We start from the raw sequence: 13,445 nt of genomic DNA on the forward strand, positions 1-13,445 counted from the left end.
GTTTTAAACGCTGTTCTGTAGGCCCATAGTGCATCATCCAACTTCTTTGACCAGTTTTTTCTTGAACTATCCACCCTCTTTCCAAGGATACTCTTCACCTCCCTATTTGAAATTTCTGCTTGACCATTTGACTGAGGGTGATATGGCAATGCAATGCGGTGGAATACGCCGTAGCGAGCTAAAAGTGTATCAAGTTGTTTGTTAACAAAATGACTCCCTTCATCGCTAATGAGAGCTCGGGGTGTACCAAAGCGAGTGAAAATGTGTTTATTGAGAAAGTTTAACATCGTCTTACCATCATTGGCCTTTGTCGCAGTAGCTTCCACCCATTTGGACACATAGCCAACGGCTAACAGAATGTACTCATTATTGTACGACAGCGAAAACGAACCCATGAAGTCAATGCCCCAAACGTCAAACAGCTCGACTTCCAAAATCACATTGAAAGGCATCTCATTTCTCCTTAAGATATTTCCTGTGCGCTGACACCGATCACAGGCCTTCACAAAAACGTTAGAATCCTTGAATAAAGTTGGCCAATAAAAACCACTCTGCAATACATTGCTGCTGTTCTTGTGGCTCCAAAATGCCCACCGCATTGAAGGTTGTGGCAATGGGCAAGAATAGAATGCATTACATCCTCCGGTACACAACGCCGAATAATTTGATCAGCACAATGTTTGTATAGAACAGGTTCCTCCCAGTAGTAATGCTTCACTTCAGAGTAAAATTTCTTCAACTGCTGCCTTGTCATTTCAGGAGGTACAACCTTAGCAACAAGGAAATTCACAATATCGGCAAACCACGGCACAACAGAATTTTTATTTACTACAAACAACTGTTCGTCTGGAAAGGAATCATTGATCTGCACAACTTTCTCATTCTGACACTCTTCTGTTTCTAGTCTAGACAAGTGATCTGATACAAGGTTTTCTATACCCTTTTTATCACTAATCTCCATATCAAACTCTTGTAGAAATAAAACCCATCTAATTAAGCAAGGCTTGGCATCCTTCTTAGTCATCAAGTACTTGATAGCAGAGTGATCAGTATACACAATCACCTTATTACCAATCAGATAGGGTCTGAACTTGTCACAAGCAAGGACTATGGCTAACAACTCCTTTTCTGTAGTGGCATAGTTCAACTGAGCATCATTGAGAGTTCTACTAGCATAATAAATTGAGCGAAATACCTTATCAATGCGCTGCCCCAAAACTGCTCCCAATGCATAGTCGCTAGCATCACACATCAATTCAAAGGGTAAGTCCCAGTTGGGAGCCACAACTATAGGCGCAGATATAAGTTTCTCCTTTAGTACCTTAAATGCATGAAGGCACTCTTTATTGAAATCAAACACCACACCATTCATTAACAGCGAAGAGAGAGGCTTAGATACTTTGGAAAAATCTTTGATGAATCGTCGATAAAATCCTGTATGGCCGAGGAAACTTCTTACTCCTTTTACTGACACCGGGGGTGGTAATTTTTCAATTGTTGCAATCTTTTCCTGATCCACCTCAATACCATCCCTAGAAATTTTGTGTCCTAAAAAAATTCCCTCTTTTACCATAAAATGGCATTTCTCCCAATTCAACACCAGATTCGCCTTTCAACAACGATTCAACACGTTTTCCAAGTTACATAAACAAAGGTCAAATGATGAGCCAAAAACAGAGAAATCATCCATGAATATCTCAATACACCTTTCTACCATATTTGAAAATATATCCATCATGCACCGTTGAAATGTTGCTGGAGCATTACATAATCCAAATGGCATTCTCCTGAAAGCAAATGTGCCATAAGGACATGTAAATGTCGTTTTTTCTTGATCCTCTGGTGCAATAGCAATCTGATGTTACCCTGAATATCCATCTAAGAAATAGTAGTAGTTGTGGTCAGCTAATCTATCAAGCATTTGATCAAGGAAAGGCAAAGGAAAATGATCCTTCCTTGTTGCCTTGTTGAGCTTATGGTAATCAATACAAATCCGCCACCCCGTCACAGTTCTCGTTGGAATGAGTTCGTTGTTTTCATTTTTTACCACGGTCATACAACCCTTTTTAGGTACCACTTGTACTGGGCTCACCCATGCGCTATCAGAAATTGGGTAGATCACCCCGACATCCAACCATTTAAGAATCTGCTCAAGTACAACTTCCTTCATGGCTGGATTGAGTCTTCTCTGAGCCTCTATAGATGGCTTGCTATTCTCCTCCAATAAAATTTTATGCATTACTGTTATGGGACTTATTCCTCTAATATCCGCCAATGTCCACCCAATGGCCAATTTATGTTCCCTTAAAACCCTCAACAATTTTTCCAATTCTATTTTTGAAATGTCAGCTGACACAATTACAGGTAAAGTCTCATTCTCTCCCAAATATGCATATCTCAAATGATCTGGAAGAGCCTTCAATTCCAACTGCGGTGGCTGCTGAATAGATGTTAGTGGTTTATCAGGCGCTTCTGCTAATTCTTGAAACTTCTTCCAATATGATTTGTAGGAATTGATCCAGTTTACATAATCTCTTATCTCAGCATCATCATCGTCGACCTCATCACCTATTAATACTGCCTCTAAGGCATCACTATTCATCCTTCTTTTAGAGACTGCCTTCTCTATCACATCCACACTATAGCAACTATCACTAGCCATCGGATACTTCATGGCCTTGAAGACATTAAAGACCACCTCATCTCCTTGTACTCTAAGCTTAAGCTCTCCCTTTTGAACATCAATAAGAGCTTGACCTGTGCCTAGAAATGGCCTACCGAGAATAATAGGTACATTCATATCCTCCTCCATGTCTAGAACGATAAATTCAACGGGAAATATAAACTTATCCACCTTCACAAGAACATCTTCAATAATACCCTGTGGATGTGTCACCGATCGGTCTGCTAGTTGTAGAGTGACGGTTGTTGGTTTTGCCTCACCCAAGCTAAGTCTTCTGAACACAGATAAGGGCATCAGATTAATACTCGCCCCCAGATCACATAAAGCGTGTTTACATTCAAAATTTCCAATGGTGCAAGGTATAGTAAAGCTCCCCGGATCTCTCAACTTTTGGGGTAACTTCCTCTGTAATATTGCACTGCACTCTTCAATGAGTGCCACGGTCTCATAGTCCTCCATCTTCCTTTTCTTGGACAGATTCTCCTTCATGAATTTCACATAGCTGGGCATCTTCTCTAAGGCCTCAGCAAAAGGAATATTTATATGCAGCTTTTTAAACACCTCTAAAAACTTAGAAAATTGTTTATCCAATGTAGTTTTTCTAAGCCTCTGAGGATATGGAACCCGAACTGGATGCTCATCAACAACTGGCGGACACTTTTCTGAACTCTGGTGGTCTGCAGTAACTTTTGCTGGATCAGACTGTTCACCCATTTCTCCATTCTGAACCACTGACTGTGGAGATCTAGGCTACTCAGTTTGCTTCCCACTCCTCAGAGTAATTTCCTGAACTTGCTCCTTAGGGTTGACTTTAGTATTACTAGGCAAATTTCCATGCGGTCTGTTATTAAGCATATTAGCCAACTGCCCTACTTGTGTTTCCAGATTTCTGATAGAAGATCTAGTCTCTGTCATGAACTAAGTTTGAGTGTTGGTGAGGGTCAATAGTGCAGCTTGCAATTCATTAGGCCTTTCGGGTGGAGCTAGATTCATTAATTGTTGAGGCCTAGGCTGTTGTGATGAAGAGGCTTGATGCATTGGTGGCTGAGGCATATTATTCTAAAACTGACCCTAAAACTGAGGTTGCTGGCCCTGATTGTTCCTCCAAGAAAAATTAGGATGATTTCGCCACCCAGGATTGTAAGTATTGGCGAATGGATTATTGAATGGCCTCTGAAAATTTCCCATAGCTTGAACCTGAGCTTGATCCATAGGAATGTTATTATTAATACTGGCAGGACACTGATCAATAGAGTGAGGAACACTACAAATTTCACACCTAGCTGCCATTTGAACCGCATTAGCAGATACAGTGCTCTGCTGTAATTGTTTTGTCAAAGAGGCTACTTGTGCTATTAGAGCAGTGATTGCATCCAGCTCATGCACCCCAGCTACCTTTCTGACCCCCGATGATCTCTCCTCAGACCACTGATGATTATTTGTGGCCATGTCCTTTAGCAGCTCATATGCTTCATTGGCACTCTTACTCATGAATGCCTCACTAGCTGCAGCATCGATAATCGTTCTTGTTGTACCACACAGTCCATTATAAAAATTGTGAACCATCATCCATTTTTCTATACCCTGGTGGGGGCATTTTCTCAATAACTCCTTGAAGCACTCCAAAGCATCATATAATGACTCTCCATCCATCTGATAGAAATTATTAATTTCCCCTCTTAATTTAGCAGCCTTCGAAGGAGGGAAAAACTTAGCCAAAAATTTATGAGCAAGGTCTTGCCAAGTATTGATAGAGTTTGCCTGAAGCGAATTAAGCCAGCTCTTAGCTCTTTCCCGCAGAGAAAATGGGAAGAGTCTCAACCTTATGGCATCATCGCTGACCCCATTATACTTGAAGGTGGCACACAACTCCAGGAAATTCGCCAGGTGCATATGGGGGTCTTTAGAAGGCAAACCCCCAAATTGAACAGTGGATTGCACCATTTGCAAGATCGCCGGCTTAATCTCATAATTATTGGCATCTACCGCCGGTGGTCTTATACAGTTCTGTACTCCCGTTATAGTGGGCAGTACATAGTCACTCAGACTTCTGGCAGCAGGATTCTGAACCGGCTGTTGCAGAACTTCGGGAACCTCATTATTTCTCTCATTTTGTCTATCTAGCCCTTCATTTTGTGCCATCTCTACTGTCTGATGAGCCAACTTCTTGTTTCTTCTGTTTTGTTTGCACGTCTTCTCAATTTTAGGATTTACAGGAACAAGACTACCCGCCCCTCTTCTGCTATGCATATAACAAACCACCTGAACTTTAACAAGAAACGCAGTTGAAACAAATTAGAAACAAGACAAAAAATAACCAAATTAGAAATAAAATCAATTAGACTGATATTGATAGTTTTCAGTCCCCGGGAACAGCGCCAAAAACTTGTTGCGGATTTTATATGCTATGCAAGTGCACGTATCGCAATTTAGTAATAACTTTGGTAAAACCAAGTATCGTCCTCAAGGATTGAATCCTCAATTACCAGTCACGTGATTTTTTTTCTATTTGATCGCTTAAAATTTTGATTCTTATAGACAAAACTAAAGAAAATATAATATGTAGAAACAATAATTAAAAATTAAATAAAATAACAATTTAAAGCAAAACTGTAGATTTAAGCAATGAAAAATTAATTAGGATGTTTAATCTCATCAACTATCCTCCCTATCTTTCCCTAATACAAAATCCTCAACTCTTCTTCTTCCTACCTATTTCAATTAACCAGTTGACAAAAGCAGCTTATAATCATATTATGAATTATAAACTCAACCTAAGTGACAATTTCCTATATTTCTATGGTAAATTGAACCACAAAGATAGCATTAATCTCAACAACTTAATAAATAGTTACACAACAAATTATGTCCAATATAACCACAGCAAATTCAAATCTCACTTCTCAGATTTTGATTTAAAAACATATAAATAATGACTATAGATGGCCAATCAATAATCATTCAATAAAAACAGGCTATATGGAATTGAAGGAGATTGAAGGAGAAAATTGAAACTACATTAATTCATAATAGGGATTCAAGTGATTCAATTAAAAATCCTAAAAAGCAAATTAGTTCATAATCATAAATCTAATTACAAAGACAATTAAAAATAACATCAGAAAATAGATGAGAGCATGAAGTTTCTTAATTCCCCCAAGCCTTCCTAGCCTCTAAGACTCTCCAAGAAAAATCTGTATAACTTTTTTTCTCATTTTCTTTTCTTTAAAAACCTAAATTTTTCAGATTTTGAATAGGCGAGCCGCGACTCTACATTCCCATGCCGCGGCCCGTGTCTTAAAACCTTCACGAATCTGCCTTTCCATGCCGCGGCTCTCCTCAGCCATGCCGCGGCCCGTATCTTCAATTTCTGGGTTGTGGCCCTTTTATGTCGCGGCTCTCCTTAGCCATGCTGCGGCTCAAGCTTCTCCTCCCAAAACATAGGTTCTGTTTCATGGGCTAGTCGCAGCTCTACATTGCCATGTCGCGGCCCTTAAGAAAATTTTCATTTCTTTAAAGTTTTAGCCCAAAAAATCACGAACGCATCCAAATCATGTTGAGATCCATCCTTTCTCAAAATATTATCAAAACTTGGATATTTCTTCTCCTTTTTTTTTAACATTTTCCTCCAAGTACTCGAATCTTCCTGTTATTCACAAAAACTACAAAAACAAGCAAACAACAGCATAAACCCGCACTAAATGAAAGAAAAATAAGATAAAATACAACCTAAACTACCACCTAAACATGATCAAAACTAGACTCAACACACATCAGGAAATAACCAATGATCAAGTTTCCAGATATTCAACATATCATATACAACAATTAACAATAGTATATATGTAAAGCAACAACTAGGGTCAGCACCTGTAGGCCGCACTCTCTATTTAACCCATTGTCTTTGGCTCGCTTAGGTCAAGCCCAGTGTTCACCCCACTAATTCTGGCCCGCTTAAACTGAGCTCCATGATTATTAAGCTGTCCTCAGCTACCACTGGCTGAGCCGCGCCCTGTGCGCATGTATTGATTTTGGCACTCATAGGCCGTTTATCACATGTCCCCGTGGCATAATACCACCTCATGACATTCATGCTATTATAGGGAGCTCTTAATCCCAACATATTATCATGGTTTATCACAATCATATAACAGTACATACAAATATAGGGAACACTTAGTCCCATCCTATCCACATAAACGGGTGCAGTTTTCTTACCTTTAATTCCAAGTGCTTTGATTAGGAAAGACGACCCCCGAGCACGATCCTGCCCCCAAGCCCAAGCATATACCTATTCACAACCATGATAAAGGATACCATCAAAATAAATGATTGAGGGTTTCCATACCAAGTTCTAGCCTCCGGGACATCAAATTCCACCAAACACGGTAGTGGAATCGATCCCGTGCACCCTAGGTTAAGTTCATGCGCTTAAAAACTCCAAAAAAGCCAAGAATTCCCTTAAGGGTCGTGCCTCAAGCCTGCCATGCTGCGGCTTGCTCCCAACTAGAGGCCTTAGCCTCGCCCAAAACAAACACGGGTTGCAGCCCTACACCCACCATGCCGCGGCCCGCCCTCCTTCTCCAACACCATCTGTTCCAGAGGGTCGCGGCTCACCAAGAACATTGCCACGGCCCGACCCCTTCAAACCCAGAAAAACACCACTTTCATCCACCAAATTTCAACCAAACTCACCCAAAATCATCCCAATAACATATTCTAATTATCACAGCAATTCAAGTATACTTCCAGCAGCAAAACCCATAGTAAAACTAGCCTAAGGACTCATCACAATCACATTTTAATCCTTGAAATTGATAGAATTCAAGAGCTAACCATAATTAAAAGCTTACCTTTTTCTGAAGAGCAAATCCACCTAGAAGTTGCAGAGCTAATCCCCAAGTTCGCATCAATAGAACCTAACAAGAATTCAGCTCAAATCTTCACCCAAAGCTTCAATTCAACTCCAAAAATCAAAGACCCAAAAACACTTAGAACTCTAAACTTAAACATTAAAACCTTAATCCAAATCTTACCTCAAACTCTGCTTGAATCCGCCATGAATTTCTGAGCTAATCTCCAATTCTAGAGCTCCAATTCTTATGAACCCAGTCCAAAAATCCCTTGATTCAATGGCTAGCTTAAGAGACTCCTTGAGAGAAAAGAGGGAAGGGTCGGTTATGGCATTCTCTAAACACTTCCTTGCCTTTTGTATTTTCTAACTTAAGCCTCTTAAGCTAATCCCAAAGCTCGGGGTACCAAAAACATCCCCGAGGGCAAAATGGTAATTTTCCCCAGTATTCTTACCTAGGATTCCTAACCTCAAATATATCTCCAATTATTTATTTCCATAACCCGATAACCCAAATAACTGTCTAATACCCAAAATAACCCTTGACTCGCCTCGAGTCGAGTATCGGGTCCCGTTGTGACTTTCCCGCTACTTGCTCCCTAGGATCACCTCGTGCTGATTGCTGCAAATATAAATATATCCACATAATAATATGGTCTCAACAGCTTATCTCATTTATGCCCTAATGAGCCAAAATTAAAATTATGCCCTTACAAGCTAAACAGGGCTCGCATGCTTATCCAATACTCATAAACATGCATTTCACATAATCATGCTTATTCACCATTACTTCACATAACTTCCAATTATGCCCTCCCGGCACACTAATCACGGCCCTTAAGCTTTATTAGTAATTTTGGGTCGTTACAATGCATCCATAAAAGTTAATATTTCATGCCCTGATGTAGCATCGACCAGCTGGTCGATCCTTGGCAGTGGAAAACAATCGTTCAGGCAAGCTTTATTTAAGTTTGTAAAATCCATGCAAGTCCTCCATTTACAATTTGGCTTTGGGACTATTACGACATTGGAGACCCATGATGGATAAAATGCCACCATAATGAATATGTTTTTCTTAAGCTTCTCAACCTCTTCTCTTAGTGCTTTGGACCTATCTTTGTTGAGCAAATTTTTTTTTGCTGAATTAGTGGGTGATTTTTGTCGATGTTCAGGACATGACTAATATCTGTCGGGTTGATTCCCACCATATCTTTATGTGACCAGGAAAATATTTCTTGATTCTCTCTAAAAAACTCCACCAGTTCTTTTTTTATCGTTGTTTCTAAGTTTTTGCCGACATTCACATTTCTGGTCAGTTGTCCCTTTTCTAATTGAATCTCCTCGAGATCCTTAGGTCCAACTTCATCCTAAAAATCCCAAAAGTGAGGATCTATGCCTTCATCCTCACTTTGGGCAACACCCTATTCGGTGATATGTTCACCAGATTGGGCATTTGGTTCGCTGATTCCTTTTAATTTTTTCTCTAACCCGCTAGAGCTGCTCGAGGCATTGAGGCCACTCCCCTCTATATATTTCTTGGCGTTTTTGATAGAGGAGTTATAACATTTCCTTGCCTCCCTTTGATTTTCAAACACACACACAATTCCTACGTCTGTTGGGAATTTCATGGCTAGATGCCACATCGAAGTCATTGCTCGTAGCTCTACTAGGATGGATCTTCTGATCACAGCATTATATGCAGAACGGAAATCAACTACTATAAAATTAGCGAGTAATGTCCAATTCCCAGGCTCAGTTCCTATTGTGACAGAAAGTCTAATCGACCCTATAGGTGCAAGTCCTTCACAAGTGAAACCATAGATTGTTAAGTTGCATGGTTCTAAATCTTGTGCTGATATCTTCATTCTTTCTATAGACAATTTGTAAAGTATATTTACTGAGCTTTCTATGTCCACCAACACTTTCTTCACCATCAAGTTGGTGATTTGGACATTGTCGACCAAGGGATCTGTGTGGGGGGAACCGAACATGCTATGTGTCAAACTCAGAGAATGTTATACAATTTTCCTATATTCTAGCATTTCAATATCTTGCTCGTGACGTAGGGTCCTAGCATACCTCTCTCTTGCCTTACCATTGTCACCAGCTAAGTATGGTAGCCAGATATAGTGAGCAAAGTGATTACGACCAGGCCCGGTTGTAGAGGAGGTGAACATTGTTGTACATGTTCCTGCTCGTTGCCTCCGTTAGTTCCTTGTTGGGGATTATCCCATGCTCGTATATATCTTCTTAGATGTCCTTGACGTATTAGAAACTTATTCTCATATTCCATCTAGTTTTATTCATTTGTATCATGTCCATAATCATTATGGAAGCGATAAAATTTTGTTGTGTCTCTTTTTGAAATGTCCTTCCTGATGGGGGCTGGTCGCCTAAAAGGTACGGAGGTGTGGTTGGATTGGTACACCTTTGCTTGGCTATCGACAAGGGTTGTATAATTGGTGAACCTTGGTTCATATTTATTCTGTTCAGGGCGCTTATTATTTGACGCGGGTGGCTCAATGATTGCCCATTTTCCACCATTTTTGTTATTGTTCTTTCCACCGTTGTTGGGCTTACTAGAGCTGCTAACAGTTTTGGCTGGCTCTTCTTTTTTATTCTGATCAGCGTTTGGATCTTTTCCTTCATTGGCGATAGCCTCCTCTAACTTGATATATTTGTCTACTCGATCCAAAAACAATTGGGCGGTTTTGACTCCATTTTTTCATAAACTACTCCATAGTGGGGATTGGAGATCTACCTCAGCTGTAATGGCCATCGTCTTTCCTTCACCTCCCACTATTTTGGCATGAGTAGCTGCTCTCACGAACCTTTGTGAATGTGGGATAATTTCCCTTGAAGCATCCGTCAGCGCATATGGGCGTGAATGTAGAAAGGGCGAGGGCCTCGCTATGCAAGGCCCAGCTAGCCTTAGACGTTTGCACATACCCTTGCAGCCACTTAGCACCCCCCTTGGTAGGCAAGGGCCTCGCATAGCAAGGCACAACTCACTATTCTGGCACTCATGGGTGTCTCAAGATCAAGATTCCTCTGCATGAGGCTTAAAGCCTCATTCACTTAGCGTGATGTCCACGAGAAGGAAGGGTCTTCACTATGTGAGGCTGAGTGAACGAGGGTTCCTCGCTATGCTAGGTTGAGTAAGCGAGGGTGCCTCAGTATGTGAGGCTAAGTAAACGAAGGAGATGCCTCGCTATGCAAGGCATAGTTCTCCGAACCCCGTAACACGAGGCCTATACGCAGCAGGGGCTCACTTCCTAAGGCCTACCTCTTGAAAGTTCCTCAACATGGACACCTTGTAAAGGAAGTCCCTTCTACGCTAATCAAGAGCCCATAATGTTCTCTAAAACTTAGCAAAATATAAGGAAGCTTGGAGGAAAATTGTACCTGGAAAATGAAAGAAGGACCATTGGTTACAAGGCATGCATACGAATACGGGAAATAAAGCTATAAAGGTGGAAAATGCATGATTCTGACATCCATGTCCGATAAGTAGTGGCGACACAAATTAGTACATGAAGTGGTGGCACAATCTGTATGTCTCTAACCATGTACTAGAGCTGACACAATTTTGTACTGCACCACTACCCTAAAAATGTACCTACGTATGATCTTGTCCCTTGGGACCACCCTGTATCAGGGGTCATTAAAGCCCATCTTTAAATAGGCTTTGACCCCTCAAGCTAAGGGATTGAAAAATTCTTCATCTGCTCAAACAATTAAGGAATATACAATTTTTCCTTCATTGTGGTTCTGCATTTTTCTCCTTCAAGTTCTTTCTATCTTTTTTAACCAAGTTTTTGGCAATACACTTTGATTTTTTCAATTCTATATCATTGATGAGTTCTCACAGTCAACATTTTGGCACTGTCTGTGGGAAGAACAAGTATCAAGTCATCGTTCTTTCATCAATTCCAACAAGGAAAAATTCCAAGGTTTTCAAAACGCCTACGTCAACTACAAGAAATTGAGGTCCACCTGGACCGAGAACCGCAGAGAGCCTCCAAGAAAGACCCTCCACCACCTAAGCATGGAGATATGCTGGAGGAACATCTTGCCCCAAGAAAGGAGAATGAGGTCTCATCCTTTGCTGTCCAACCCGATGGAGGTCATCCGAACCACCAGTGCACCCTCACCCTCATCCTCGACCTCCAGTTGCACCACGCTCCAGCCACCGAGATCCGAGTCCCTCTACGCACAGGCCGGGCAAGAGTCCCCGAACACACTCTGTGAGTTCCAACTCAAGGACTCGCTTCTATGAGGATGAGATATGAAAGTTACACAAAAAGTATCAAAGGTTGGAAACCACACTAGAGAAAATACAGGAGGTGTTGAATGACCTTCTATAAGGGAAGTTGAGCATGCCCCTTCCCAGGCATAAGGAGAAGGAGCGTGGGAGAGGAGAAACCATTGTCCTTGTAGATGATGAAAGGACCCAACTTTCCACTAGCAACACTCCCCAAACAAAGCACCATGAAGGACCTAGGCTGGTGAAGTACCCCCAGGATGCAGAGGAACGACACTAGTCATAGGAACAAAGTCGAAGTCACCTCTAAGGAGGCGCCCCTTGACCTAAGAGAAAATCTCAATGGAAGAAGGTCAAAATTAAAGATAACACCTCATGTGGCCCCTCTGAATGGCAAAGAGAAGAGAAAGGCTAACCCTACAGAGTTGAGGGACTCCTTGAATAGAAGGTGACAAGTGCTAGACACCGAGATGAGGAGCCTTTGGAGTAAAATTTTCAAGGCGTATTGGGGGGCACATTTTCGACGAAGAGTTTAACTATGAGTCACCCTTCACAAGAGAAATCCAGCTTGAACGACTCCTAGCTAACTTTAAAGAACCTCATATGACCCTGTAACGACCCCAAATTCACTATTAAGGCTTAAGGGCCTGGAGTAGTATGCCTGGAGTGCATAATGGGATTTTGTGTGTGAATTTAATGAGTTTAATGCATGATTATGATTTAATGCATGTTACATGACTATTTGATTATTTAAGATGCATGACTATGTGAATTAGTATGCATGTAGACCTGATTATCTTAGGATGAGCATAATTGTAAGTTGGCCATTTTAGGGCATAACTGTGATAATTGTATTATGTGAATTGTGCCATGTGAGTGCGGTGTTTTTATCAGGAAGCACGCATCGAGACGGTCCTAATGAGCCAATTAGTCTAAAAGTCACAACGGGATTTTGTACCCGACTCGGGAGGAGCCTAGGGGTACTTTGGGAATCTATAGGTTGAGTTGGGAATGAGTGGTTCTAGTTACTAGCAATTGAGTAACCTGGGTAACCATTTGTAACTGCTGTGAGTAACAAGTTTTAGATAGAAAATGGTAGAAATGAAATAGAAATGAAAGGACTTAAGTACCCTTGAAGGTTTAGTTAGGAAGGGTTATTAGGAAGGGGGTAAATTGGTCATTTGGCAAGGCAATTAGACAATTTTCAGCTGGGTTTATGGAGTATACGGTTTGGGCATTGGGTCATTTGGTGTTTGATAAAATTGGAAGAGAAGAAGAAAGAAAGGCTTGGGCAAGAAGAAGAAAGAAGAAGAGGTGTAGAAGGGATGAAGTGGGAGCTTAGGAGGAGAACAAGGAAAATTTTAGGGTGGATTCTCCACTTGAGGTAAGGATCTTATGCATATTTAAGCTTGATTTCTGTTTTGACTTGTGAATCTAAAGCTTGAGTTAGTTTTTTTGAGTTTTGGTTTGAGTTGCTGAAATTAGAGATCAAAGGTGTGGATTTTGGGTGTGTTGATGTTTTGATCTTGATTCTAGTGTCTATAGGTTGTTAGATGGTTCATATGAAGTTTGGAATTGAGTTTTGGGGTTGAGATATGTGTTTGGGCTGGTTTGGAGGTATTTTGGATGAAGGAATTGAAGGAGAG

At 40.9% G+C, this 13,445-nt stretch overlaps 1 non-coding gene across 1 annotated transcript; it reads left to right on the forward strand.

The window, feature by feature from the left end:
- Positions 1–4,262: 4,262 nt before the first annotated feature.
- LOC133787553 (small nucleolar RNA R71) lies at positions 4,263–4,369 on the forward strand. The gene has a single exon (XR_009872568.1). It is a non-coding gene; the product is annotated as a small nucleolar RNA R71 (small nucleolar RNA).
- Positions 4,370–13,445: the final 9,076 nt, after the last annotated feature.

Source organism: Humulus lupulus, chromosome 6, assembly GCF_963169125.1.
Source record: "Humulus lupulus chromosome 6, drHumLupu1.1, whole genome shotgun sequence".
Classification (NCBI taxonomy): domain Eukaryota; kingdom Viridiplantae; phylum Streptophyta; class Magnoliopsida; order Rosales; family Cannabaceae; genus Humulus; species Humulus lupulus.